Source organism: Sprattus sprattus (assembly GCF_963457725.1).
Source record: "Sprattus sprattus genome assembly, chromosome: 10".
NCBI classification, from domain to species: Eukaryota; Metazoa; Chordata; class Actinopteri; order Clupeiformes; family Clupeidae; genus Sprattus; species Sprattus sprattus.
In genome coordinates, this window is record NC_137908.1 from 27,385,589 (window position 1) to 27,399,843 (window position 14,255).

Here is a 14,255-nt window from a genome sequence, read left to right on the forward strand (position 1 = left end):
AATGGGGGCTATTAGTGTCCACACATGTGCTCCGCTTCTCAGGCAGATGCGTCTGTTTTTCTTTTTGCTTCCCCACTATGCATCCAAAAAAAATCTTCTTTTTTTATGCTGGAAAGAGAGATGTCCAAAAGCAAACTCAAAAGGCTGAAGTGATGGATGGATTTTGATGGACCTTGCAATAACTACCGCTTAGTATGATTTAATGCCTTAAAAGGTGTGGAGGTCAGCCATGACTACTCTGCATATGCGCCATAAGCATGTCAACCATGCCACACAACTGGGGGGAATTGAGAGCAACTTCAGGCCATGGTTACCAATGTTTTATCTGGCATATCTTCTAGTTTTAAATCTTAAGTATTAAAAATGTTTAAACAGAACTATCAGTTAGATTTCAGCATGAGTAGAGCTTCATAGCAACATAGCATACTAAGCTGCATTTGTTTGGTTTTCATTCTGGTACCCATTCAACGTTCATAACTTATCAATAAACAGTCCTCATCACATTTTTACTGACTGAAAGGACTGTCTCACAGCTGGAATCTAGACATACGTAGAAAATGCCTTGGCCTGCCATTCAGGAAAGAGTAACTACATTGACAGTGACATTTGCTTGATGGACCCGAGTCACTCCTGTTAAAATCCTTGAAGGCATAAATAATGCCCTTGTTTTAAAGTGAAAGAGCTAATGTCCTTTTTTCAGCTGTCTTATCAGCTCTATAGGCCAAGCCATCCCAGGGTGATGCCAAAATGCCATTTCTAAACCTGATTGTTCAAATCCTTGATTGTGATTGGCTAAAAGCCGTTGTAAAATCCAGCATTAAGGCATTCATATAGCGCATTTCATACCCAGTGTTCCATCTGGCTGTTGCGTTGCTTCAAGGGTTGCGTGGCAAAGATTTATTAAGGAACTATAATTTTTAGTGGCGGAAGAATGACGGTTTATCGTTAAACTATTGTTTCTTAAATTGAATTGTCTTTATTTATGAAACCATATCAAATATTTGTAGTAACAGTTTTAGAAAAGCAATAAGCAATCGCGTCGTGCCTAACAACTCCCCTTACCTGTTCTAAAATCAGCGCAAACCACGGCCTCTTGGGGCATATTACTTAAATATGGTTCTCAAAAGGTGAGATAGCCAGAAAGTAAACAACGGCACTGTCTCTTCTGTGCTTGAGATTAGAGTTCCCAGAGTCACCAATATACCATCTGTGCAAACGTTCTACCTCAACTACCTCCTGCTTTATACTGGCTGAGGTATGGATCATGCTGACTAATTATTAGGGGTGGGAATTGGCAAAAATGTGACGATTCGATAGTATTGCGATATTTGGGCCACGATTCAATATTATTGCGATTCTTCACATATTGCGATACAGCAAGTATTGCGATTCGATTCTGCGATATATTGCGATTCATGTCCCCGATATTATTCAGAAGGCATTACAAAAAAAATGAGGAAAATAAGACTGCTCAACTCACTTCAAATGTAACATTTAATTCTGTGTACAACATTATCTTCTACACATTAAAAACAAGTGCAAAAACGTGTTAAAAAAAATTGTGGGAGCTTTTCAAAAGAGTTGCTGTGTTTTTTAGGTGTTTGTACCACGGATGTGCGGTCAGAGGAGGCAGAGCATGAAAAGTAAAAACTAAAATAAATTATGATAAAATAAATGAATATTTCTCAACTGATTTATGCGTGATTCCAATCATTTTGAGCATTTGATATAATCAAATCATTGAATTTGCGCATGTCCTGTTCAAACAGACAGGAGACAGCTAGACGTTGAGGCATCGACGAGCTGCGCCTCATCTCAGATTGCTTAATCCCTGACAAACTGGGTTGAGCACATGCGTAGAACCTATTTAGTCTTGCTGATGACATAAACAGTCTGCCGGAGCTAACATTTACGCTTCAAACGAAGCAAGAAGTTATGCCTCTCACCCCTCATTCAATAACATTACATTGATACAAAAGGACCAACAGTAAAACTGAATTAAATGGTATGAATGACTCATTCTTCACATAAAAGAAAAAAACAGCCTGTGTCACTGAGATCTGTCTCGTCGTCCCACGGCCTGACTGCGTTTCTGCCGTACTCATACTCGATCAAAGTCTTTACTTTTTGCTTTTGTTGAAAACCGAAATTTACCAACATCTTCGATTTGAAACAAAACGGAGCGTCGTGTACAACCGCTTGTGATGGTGACACCATTTTCCTTTTGAATTTGCTGTTGAATGCACGACAACAAAGCACCGCAACAATGCGCCACCTTGTGGATGGAATATGCAAATGTAATATTATCAGAGTAAACTCCGAGAAAAACAATGGCGAAAACCCAAAAGTAAAACACATAATTATATAATAAAATATTGCAATACTTTGCGCTACTGTATCGATATAATTGCGTGCGCAAAATATCGCGATTTTTTTCCCCCACCACTACTAATTATGCAGACTTTACAACCTGTCTGGTAAAAGTGTTATACTTTTCCCACTGTCAGCGATTAACTTGCTAAACTTGCTCCCTGCACAGGATTCAAGCTGAAATACACCTGAGATCCTTGACCTCATCTCCCTGGTCCTTCTTCAAGTGTTGGTGTTTGACTCAGAATCCATCAGCCATTCTAAATTCATGATCACACCTACCGCCCAAGTAATCCCAAACTCCAGAAAGTCCTTCTTCTTGGGGGCTTATGTTTGAATGTTTAATCGAGGTTATATGACTACTCAGAAGCCCTTTTTTCCCCTCCGTCCACCACCTTGAAAACACGCTTGCACACAGCCCTCCTCAACACACTGTGATGTTAATCATCTTGCAAACACTTAGCCCTCTCCCCCCAAGAGTGTTTTTTTTGGATGGCTACCGCTGTGTCTGAACTGTCCGCACTGTCTGAATTATAGGGCTGCTTCGCCCTTCTCTTTAGCTCAATAAAGAACCAGCCTGACAACGCACACCTGCAGCTTACCTTTTGTCCAACACACAGCACTGCACTTGGGCTAAAGAAAGTATCAGGCTCCATCTGTAATTTTATACTGCCAAGCTGTGCTCCAGACTGTTAGCCAAACACAGGTGTGATTTTACACATATACAATTGTAAACCTAGTGCCAGTTTACTTTTTGGAGTCTTCATAAACAGATGCTGTTCATCTGCAGGTCAATCACAGTTGGAAATAATAATAAAAAACTGATTAAGCAAATGTTATCTCTATTGATATTCACTGATACCATTGACACTAAGTCTTAGACAAATAAATAAAAAACACAAGATCCCATGAAACCATTGAATTATTCAGAGTAATTATGACTGGGATGTAGTGGTGATGGCCCCCAGTGGCTGATAATCAATCCGAATCAATTGGTAATCTAACAGATCGTCAGCAGGCAGACAGCGACTACATTCATGTATTAGTAAAACACAAAAAGGGTTACGATTTTCCTAACTTAAGTACATAGTATCCAAGTCAAACATCTGGTGATTGGAATCTAAGCACCACGGTGAGGCATGAAGAACCAGATTCACTGGCAGCACTTTAAACAACCGCTCCCTCAGGACCACGGGGAGGTTTCCAACCAGCTGTGAGGCAGTTAGCAGCTTCCACCGGCAGCTGGGAGCGCCTGCACTGACGGCTTGCACCAAGATTTAGGCTGCCGTCACAAACCAATAATGCATTCTATTAGTGCCCTGTCCTGTCTGCCCACCTGCATATTAGACAGGTCATTTGTTGTCGGTTTTCGGTAGGATTGTGTTGTTTAACCAAGGTATTCATTTAACCAAGGCATTCATTTATTCAAGGTATTTATTTAACCAAGGTATTCATTTAACCAATGTATTCATTTAACCAAGGTATTCAACACAAAGGTCCAACAGTACTCTTGGCATTATTCTCCTTAAAATATAATAATTTTCTATGAATATGTCTATCCTCCTAAAAGTAGAATGCGCTGTCTGAATCAAGATAGGTAAGGAATAAGGTACAGAGATTACAAGCACTTCACATGCACTTGATTGCTTGTTCTTCTACTAAATGGGCATACACTCTCTTCATATGTCCAGGTAACAGCATCAAGACCAGCTAACCTGTTTTCTTTTATCCATCATAAACTATCCAACCGCCTTTTAAATTAAAAAGTGTGTGATGGAAAAAAAAGAAAATCAATGATTGCATGAAATTATACCGTCAAATAATACAATAAACAAACTTACCGTCAACCTCCCCACCTCCCAGAGTCTCCAACTGAGGTAATTACAGAGGAGCGAGTCCAGGCTGTTACAAAAAAATAAAGTGACAAGAAAATTCATTACTGTTAGACATGGCTGACATTGTCCAATTACATTATTTCTGGTGTGACAATGATATTACAAAAACAGACTGATCAAAAACACACCTCGCCTGTGAATATTTGAATAGGTACTCAGAGAAAATGTGCAAATATGATGGCAGATTGTGACTGTGTTGACCACTCAAAATTAACAATGCTAAAACAAAGATTACTTGAATTTTCTCCTCATAACAAAATCTTTCTCCGGGACCAATACCTCTGCTGCCTGAACAAAGCCTTACCCAAAACTCATGTCACTGAGGACAGCCAAAACTTGCAAAAACATCCATCAACCATTGTAGTAGACTTGTAGAGTGACTGTCATACTGGCTCAGGATGATAGTGCTTCCCCTCTACACTCTATTCTTCTAAGGTACATCTTGAAACTCAGTGACCTGAAAACAAGCCAGAGCCATTTTCAGAGCTGATGCAACCCTCTCACACTATAGCTTAATGGCATGCATGCATCGGAGGAAGAACAGTTGGGTTTCTGCGTTTCAAATGAACGGTTTTGAGTAGCGAAGGTAAAGGGAGCAGAGGAGTTTGGGGATGCTTCATGATGTAAATCATAAAACATATGGATGTCAGTGTATGCAATTAAATATCTATTATAGTGATGAAATTAAGTCCTAGTTATAGACTTCATGTACTTCAATTGTGAAGCTGTATGATGTATTGATGGCACATTAACGAGCATATTTTGAATAAAACAAGAATACCAAAAAAACTCTTCATTAGTCTTTTAAAAATCACCTTGAGAAAATGACTTCATTACTATTGGGAACTCATTCCACGTCCTATGTGTCACAAAGACTAAACGTCTCCCTGAAATGAGCGCTTTTTTGATGCTGCCTGAAATTTCGGTTTATTCTCTGCATCTGCAACAACACTGTGCAATGGAATGAGGGGTTTTGGTCCAAACAGGTGTCAGAATGGCACTAAATCTATTATTAGAAACAATCTGTCATCACTATTGAATGATAAAACACTTTGCTTAAAATGTAATTGTTTCACCAGAAGGACAAATAAAATATTTACGAGCAACCAACGCAATGCTCGTTATATAAAGACAGTATGCTCAAGGGTAATATGCCTAAATAACGTGTCCATTTGGACTCTAGACTGGACTGTAAAACAAATAATTTAATAAAAAACCTTGCTGTCATCAGTATTAGCATAGCATTTCGGAACAGATAAAAAAAACTTTGGTTTCCAAGGACATATTTTAAAAAGCACACTTGATATACATAAAAGCTCTTTCTCAAGTGGCCTGTAATAACCTTTGTTGTAGCCTTGAATTTATGGGGGACTTTTTGGAACACAAATCAGGATGAGATTTGATGGAATTCAATCTTTGCATTCCGCTGGCCTCCTCCCTCCCCAACACCACCATGGCGGAGGACACATTCGAGTCGAGACAAAAATCCATTTATCAAGACAATGTTTAAGCCACCCGGCAGGCCAGGGGGAGATGTGAGCTGGCAATAAAGCAGACGTACTGGCAAGGACTCACTGGTACAGAGCAGCCTCCAAGTCCCCCGGGAAGAGCAATGCCTGCTTATGCTCCACGGTGAAGTCTCCCGAAGGTGACAACGGAGCTTGGGCGAGCGAAAGTGACTGTAATTAAAAGGGTTGATTAAAGTGACGGAAGGAGGACACTGAGGGAGGAAGAAAAATGCGAGGTTCGGGAGAGAACGAGGAAGCGCAGATCACAACATATCATCTGTAGGGGGCAAAGCCCGAAGAAGACGCTACAGCCCGTCACGTAAGATTCAGTCAGGGGCGATGAGATAGTTGTCTTTTTCAGAAAGAAACGTATCGCTTCAAGCCAAGGTAGGAATCAGCATCAAAAGACAGGCTACTATATTTGACCTAGTGTGGAAAGAAGAGTAATCGTGCACGATAAATTACACACTTAATCTTTAATAACAATAATCTGACCCTGATCTGTTGCAGGGCCATTTAGGCCAATTCAGACGGATCACTTCAGTTTGTTTGTGTCTATAACCCCATCCAGCATCGTCTCAAGCGCTGCACAGAGCTAAATGCCAAAACCTTCAAGTACAAAGTTATCGTTGAAAATATCCGTTCCATAGTCAATTACATTGTAAGATTACACAGCAAAACTGTAGGGCTAAATAAACATACTGAGGTGTTTTGTAAGCATACTTGAAAATGAAATGACCTTTTTATTCTGCTAATTTGTATTAGCACGCCTTTATTGGTGGAAAGGTCACATTGCCAAGAACAATATACAGTAGGAGCACATATCTGATATCAAGCTCTAAAATGTAGAGATTAACTCCATTTTCAGTGTATTTCTGCCAAAAACAGCACTGCACAACATGCCTGGACACCCCAGTGGAGTTTGTATGCTACTGTGCCACATAGATATCCATATATTGGATATCCATATATAAGTAACCTGTGCCAGCAGTACAACAGACAGGGAAGCAGCTCAAGTCCTGAGAGGAATGTGTTTTAGCTTACTGAAGCATTTACGTTAGTTTCAGACATTAATTACTCCAACAGACCGCTGCATATTCACCGTTGTCTAAAAAAGTAAATATGACAATCTTTGTTTACCCATAAGCCAAGTCCCATCAGCTAAACTATTTCACAGGAAAGAAATATTAGACCGGCCAGACATATTAGTGTATAACTGTCGGGCCCAGTGGTAAACACATTCCCATCTAATAATTGGACATCCTTAGTTATTAGAAAGGGTTGAATAGAAAAGCAAATAATTAAACCTCCTGACAGAACTCTTTATATCCTGATAGAAATAATAACCTTATTTTGGCTCAATGGTAAATACTGCATTTGGGAAAATGTGTTACTGAACTGTAAATAAATAAATAAGTCAATAAATAAATACAAATGGTTTGCAGAAGATGTGACATTGCCGAGGAAAACAATGAAGTTAGTAACACAGAATATTAATGAGACAATCCAGTCAAATAATATCTGAAAATATTCAGTTTACCCGTCTTTTGTCAGTGTCATCAACCCAATGTCATATGGATATTTGAATGTGAGCTTCTGAACACTGCTTTTGGGCAACATCATGTGTTCATGAAGGAAAAGGGGAAGCCAACAACTGAGACAAACTTTTGTAAGCAAAAGTAAAGTGAGACTTCACCGTAAAACAAATGCAAAATCCAGACTGTTTCTTCTGTTCAATGATGACCAATGCGGTAAAAGATATAATACAGTGAGGCCACAACGGGTATCAATGAGACATCAAGAAACCGTCAAACATGCTTCCAGTTTGTTGCACACTTAAGAAAACGAGTTTGCCTAGACGGAAAACAGTCCAAAAGAGTAATCAGAACAGCCACCGACAACTTGTTTTATGTATGTTTTTTTCTTTTCTTTTTCTGTCCACCACCTAGGAACTTGTCAGCTCTCAGCCTGTTTAAAGAAGACCTGCAACAAACAGACCACAAAGCCTTGAGTTTATGGGAATGCATTAACACCTTGAAAGAGTAGCGGCTTCAGTAGAGTGAGAATGGGGAGGCTGAAGCCTGGCTTTCGTCTGGCTTTCCTAAACAAGCCGTATCCCCCGCCGACCAAACGCAACGATAATAACACATGGTGGCCTCTGTGGTGTAGTCTCTCTTCTAACTAAGCAAAGGCACACGCAAAAAAAAAGGATACAAAAAATGTTCAAAGCTCAGTGTACCAAAAGCACATCAGCCTGTGCAAGGGTGAAATTAATGCAATATAATATATTAACATAATTATTTTTTTTTTCTTTCATTTTTGCCAAATAAGTAATGGGTACATGTTAAGAAATGCAATTAGCCAGGCTCCATTGCATTTATTGCCTCTGGTTACACGTTCCTGATGTGATATAAAGAAATGTGGCATTTACTCAGGCTAATATTTCCTATCACTGTTCAACATACCATGCAGATCCACCAGCTGCCAAAGATAATGCGTGAATGTGATAATATATCAACTTCCCACCATAAAGCTGCAGTGAAAATGAGCACACATTTGCAAAGGGCTGAAACAAACACGCAGGAAATTGCTGGGGAGCGTCACAGTTTAAAATTCATCCAGAGAATAACAATTTAGCAACAGTATTTCCCCACCTAATAGGAGGATAATTGACATTCAATCCTCATATTGACAACCAAGAGCTTCAGCAGTTTCACAAGAGCCATACTATGTGAGGTAAGTTGTATTTTCAGAGAGATGTACAGTCTGTTAAACTTAATAACAACATATCAACTCTGATTCTTGTGTTTTTTTTCCTACCTCATTTGTCCAACATGATTGCATTTAATCACATAATGCCTGCAACATTATAAATGAAAAATAATCACTGCATATTAGTTGGTTTATCTCAGATGCAATCAGCGCTTGGAAGCAACCTGCCTTTATGACATTGTCCTTAAGGATGTTAATTGAGTGGCGCAGGAGATCCCTGGTGGTGAATGAAAGGTACTGCCACCAGAAACAAAGACAATTTATCAAGTGTGGATGAAGATCAGCCAATTATATTACATTCAACATCCACTTCATTAGTGGACAGAAGCAATAAAGGCTCAGATTACAACCAACACGTCCAAAGGAAAATGGATGAAATGGATGCGCTGGGCTACAAATGCAGCAGCTTTGTGTACCTCATCCTGTTGCTTTGTGCAGAGGAAGTTAATTCCACACAGATATTGGATGCTGCAGTCTTCTTTGGTTTTAAGAGATTTCGTGAAAATCTTACAGATCCTCTAGAGAGAGCATGCAACAGACATACAGGCGTCCATCAGTTTGTGCCAGTCCCATTTGAGATCATGGTCCCTCGCTGCACTACTCCCACAACAATTTGTCAGTCTGTCTTTCATTCTCTTTCCCTTTCTTCTTCCTCCATGTCCACCCACTCTCCTTCTCTTCATGTCTCTATTGTTTGGGCCCCCCACAGTCAGTTTATTACATTATTTGCCCTTCATTTTTCCACCCTCTCTGTAAAAACGGCTCCCTTCCCCCAGATGCATCTAGCTGAGGCACCCCGCTGTGGGGCCTCTCACATGACCTGGGGTTATAACAAGGTCAGACCAATCAGATCATCCCTAGGTTCTGTGGGGGTCATAAACAGTGGAATGCCACTGTCTTTTTGGCCACCCCCAAGACAGTTTCTAGGCAACCCCAAGAAATCTGTAGACAGTTTCAAGTCTCCCCCTGAGACATGCCTGAACATGCCTCTCAGCCCCTCACCCCCTATATAAGCCAGACCTTCTCTCTGGCCATTTTGTTGGTCAAGAAGCTGGAGAGAGGGGCAGCAAGGATTTTGTGGGACAGAGTTGAGACATTTCTCTTTCAACATTGCCGTGCGTCTGTAAGACAGTGAGTGTTCTGTTATTACATGTATGTTTAGCTATAAAGTTTGTAAATATTAGTTTAGATAAATACCTGTTTATTATTCGTTGTATTGAGCACTCACTGTCGGACCGCTTCTCGTTCAGGATACTGTCACCATTTCATGTTCACTCTTGTTGTACATAATGATTCATTTATTGTATTGATTGCTAATGTTTGTATATTTGTCATTTATATTATTTCATAGAAACCATGGTTCAATCGGTCATCACGGTTCAGTTCACGGATTCATGTGTGTTAGAAGTCCTTTACACGGATAATTCCAGCATTCATTCAATATCATCCTATTCTATCAAGTCTTCACTTTGTGTGGCAATAAACATCATTGGACATTGACATCTGTATTGTTCTTACCGGACAACCTGTGGCGATTGTCACTCATTATTCAATCAGCATACAGTTCTTTTGGGGATCTATTCCATTCAACATCCCCTATTTTATACTCTCTCTTTTTTTCTCTCTCTCTCATAAAATAAAACACCCCCTTGCCTCATGAGTGCCAAAGCACAAACAGTGGCATGCAAAACTGGGCACCCCTGGTCAACATTTCTGTTAGTGTGAATAGTTACATGAGTGAGCAGAAGATGGAACGATCTTCAAAAGGCATAAAGGCAAAGATAATTTCTCTTTTTTTTGTTTTGTAAAATGTCAGGGTCCAAAAGGAAAGGAGCACCATGCAAACATGTGTGCACACCAACACATTACAACTCTCAGATAACTTTCACCAAGGTCTCAGACCTTAGTTAGCTGGTTAGGGCTTAGGGCTATGGTTCGGTACCAATCATTATTAGGAAGGCCATGTGATGCACATTTCAAACCTTTATAAACACTGAGCTGCAGCCATGGGGTCATCTAAGTAGCTGCCTAGAACTCTGAAAATTAGAATAGTTGTAGCCCACAAACCAGGGGACAGCTATAAGATAGCAAAGGGTTTTGAGGCAAAAGGAAAAGCTGTGGTCACGTTTAGGTGTGAAACATCGAGACAACTTTCTGAGAGAGGTGCTCACAGAATTGGTAGAAAAGCAAATGTTTTGAAAACCCCATATTTGACTGCAAAAGACCTTCATGCAGATTGAATTCACTGGAGTGGTGGTTGTATATTCTAAGGGGAAGTTATCTCTAAGGACTCCGGAGCTGTAGATCAGTATAACGAACAACAATTGCAATCCGGCTCACTCACAGCACAAGGATGAAAGTGAACAGACCTTCATGGAAGAGTTCTCATAAGAAAAACGTTTTTTGCGTCTTCACTACAAAATGTAGTGTCAGATGTTTGCAAAGGAACATTTAAACAAGCCTGATGGATTTTGAGAAAAAAGTCCTATGGACTGATGAAGTTAAAATAGAACTTATTGGCTGCAATGAGCAAAGGTGTGTTTTGGAGGGAAAAAAGGTGCAGAATTTCATGAAAACAACTATCTCCAACTGTTAAGTATAGGGTTGGATCGATTATGCTTTGGGCTTGTGTTGCAGCCAGTGGCACAGAGAACCGTTCACTGGTAGAGGGAAGAACGGATTAAATTCAAAAACAGCCAATTCTGGAACCAAACATCCTAGTGTGTAAAAAAAAAATGAAAATGATGAAGATGATAAGTAGTAGAAGAGGGTTCTACAACAGTATAATGATCCTAAACACACCTCAAAATCAACATAGCCATGGCTCTCACAGATCTTCAACCTCTACATCATCTATGCATAGGCCTCAAAAGGTCAGTGCATACAAGAAAGCCCTAGAATCTCTCAGAACTAGAAGCCCTCTGCAAGGAAGAATGGGTGACATTCCCCCAAGCAAGACAATATGTTGTAAGGCTCTTTGTTCCCAGTAACCTTTTGCTTCGGCAAACAATGAGGAATATATCTGGTGTGGTCTGTGGCAAGTCACTTTTATATTTGAATGCACCTCTGTCTTCTGATGTTTGTTAGTCTGGGAAGTCCCGCCCCAAATTGATTTTGCCTCTGCACTGGGTCTGGCCAACTTTGGATAGCCGTTCATTTCAAGATTTCCAGAATCCTTGGAGCCAATCACAAACTGGCTTTTGGCTACCTGGCGCGCCATTGGCGGATTTAAACTTACCACGGCTACGTTACAAAATCTACTGCACGGAGAGTTTTTAAACATTGGACATGGTGGCCGCCGAAGCACCGCAAAACTTCGATAAGGCAAGTTTTCTTTGAAAACAGAACAGAAACTTGCCCTGGAACAATTCATACAGAAAAAATATGTGTTTGCTTTATTACCGATCGTTGTATCGTTGTATAGTATCGTTGGTCTGATTGGTTAAAGGCGTGTCCAATTACGTGAGTGAAGTGGATCGCTAATGAGTAGTTTGCCAGACTAACTGAGCAAATGAAATGCAGTGAAGGGGCAGGGAATTCCCAGACAAGATGTTTGTCTGAAGTGATAGAGTATTGTTTTCATACCCCTTCCATCACTGGGTCAGCCATTTGCCCGTTTCCCCTCACTCTCTCTCTTACTTTCAGTATTTACAAGAAATCTGTTGCAACAAGCACTAACTGGGCATGATTAGTTCTAGGTCATTGCAGAACTATGTGTTGGTTTGACACACGACAGTTACTGATCTTGCCAGGTTAATCAGCTTTAACAGTTTCTATTTAACAGTCTGCCGACAGAGTAACGTGGATGACCGTAAGTGGCTCCTTTGTGAACTCTGATAAATCCTTGGTGAACTACTCGAAAATCCGTAGACATACTTATTTTCATATTTTCTAGCCACAAGTGTATCATCGGTAGTTATTGAATAATTAATAAATCAGACTGGAGACAGCTTCAACCATCTAAGTCTCAACAGGGCACCAGATAAGACAAATCACGCATTGAAGCTTCGGCCGTAAGACTAGATACTGTCCGTGGGCAGGCAGTGGTTTCCTATACTGTGATCTTTGCCAAAGGGGATGCTATTAAGTTAGAAGATTAAAAGATTGAAATAAAAAAGTAATCTTGCTTAAAATATTTATGAAATGGCAACTTTAACTGTATGCCTTTAGGAAGTCAGGCCATCTTTTACTCATTTAGCTATTCGCAGTGGCAGAACTTCTGACCAGGGGTGCCCACACTTTTGGTATGGTGGAGAAAGAGGAGACTCAAACTTGTAAACTTGCCTGATTTGAAAAATAAATTCATTGATTTGAATCAGATTAGCAGCAGATAACTGACACAGTACCAGACAGCAGTTTTGGACCCACTGCTCATTGTGGCTGTGAAACGCTGACATTGACAAAGCCTCATGTTGAGATGGCACTGTCAAGCTAAAAAGGCACCGGATGCCTAAAAGAGCCCGGATGATGTAATGTTGACTTTCGAACGACTCTTGAGTGACAGTTGCTATGCCAACGCCAATACGTCACCCTAACGCGATTTACCTCAGAGCATCTTGCATTGTACTTTGCTACCTGAGACCAGCTTGCTTGTATTTGACCTACAATAAACCAACCAAAACAACCATGTGCTTGATGTTTGACTTTGGTAGGAAAGTGGTTGATTCGCTAGTTGGTTATAGTATCAAAGTAAGCACATTTCATTAGCTAGCTCGTGCTAGTGTAACGAGCTATCTTGTTAGCTTGAAGCTATTCATCTGTTGTTGTGCTTAAATTAAGAAAGTCCTTAATGTGTTGTGATTTTAAGACATATCTGACGGCACCCACAATTAAATTTGAACAAAACAGGGCATTGTTTGCACAACATTTTACTAAAGAACAACGGGGGCTTGCTAGCTTTGACATGCTAGCGGACATTGCTAACTTACAGGTTACCAGCAGGCAGGTGTAGCTAAAACTTTTTATTCGCTTAATATTGTGCCTAAACGGATACTATGTACCCCGACACTTTTTGGCTATCAGTCAGAGAGTCTCAAGAGTAGTTCGAAAGCCATCAGCTACGTTTTAGTCGCTTAATATTGTCGCACAAAAGGAGGAATTGTTATTAGCAATATAGATGCTAGCGCGCGAAACCTGTTGATGTGTGCTTACTTACAAAAGACCGGCAGCCAATATTAAGCGTGTAAAAAGTACCTGATGGCTTTCGAACAACTCTTGAGACTCTCTGACTGATAGCTAAAAAGTGTCCGGGTGCGTAGTGTCCGTTAAGGCACAATATTAAGCGACTAAAAAGTAGCTGATGGCTTTCGAACGACTCTGAGACTTAAAGCTAATAAGCGCCCGGCCTACGTGGTGACCCGATTACGTAATGCTAACGGTGGCATAGAAACTGTCACTCAAGAGGCGTTCGAAAGTCAACATTACGTCACCCGGGCTCTTTTTGGCATCCGGTGCCTTTTTAGCTTGACAGCACCACATTAGCGAACACAGAACTGCACTAAATGCATAGAAGTACATTTAAATGTCAGTGAAAATTGCTTTGCACTTTAAGCTGCTAAGTGATGCTGGCAGCTTTTGTAAACTTTCACCAGCCATGGTAAGATAAGTGTAAACCCCTCACTTCAAAGTCATATGAATACATGAAATAACTGGGGATAGATGGGGATACTTCTATCTCTTTAAATTCTTCCTAGTTGGCTAAATAATCCAG

The 14,255-nt window shown here is 40.3% G+C and overlaps 1 protein-coding gene across 2 annotated transcripts in view; it reads right to left on the reverse strand.

Annotated features, from left to right (window-relative positions):
• The window catches only part of fhit (fragile histidine triad diadenosine triphosphatase), a 171,256-nt gene that overhangs the window by 156,459 nt on the left and 542 nt on the right, over positions 1 to 14,255 (reverse strand). For both annotated transcript variants that reach the window (XM_080846216.1, XM_080846217.1), the window contains exon 2: positions 4,212 to 4,272. The gene's annotated coding sequence lies outside the window, so the exon portion shown is untranslated. The remainder of the gene's footprint in view (positions 1 to 4,211; positions 4,273 to 14,255) is intronic.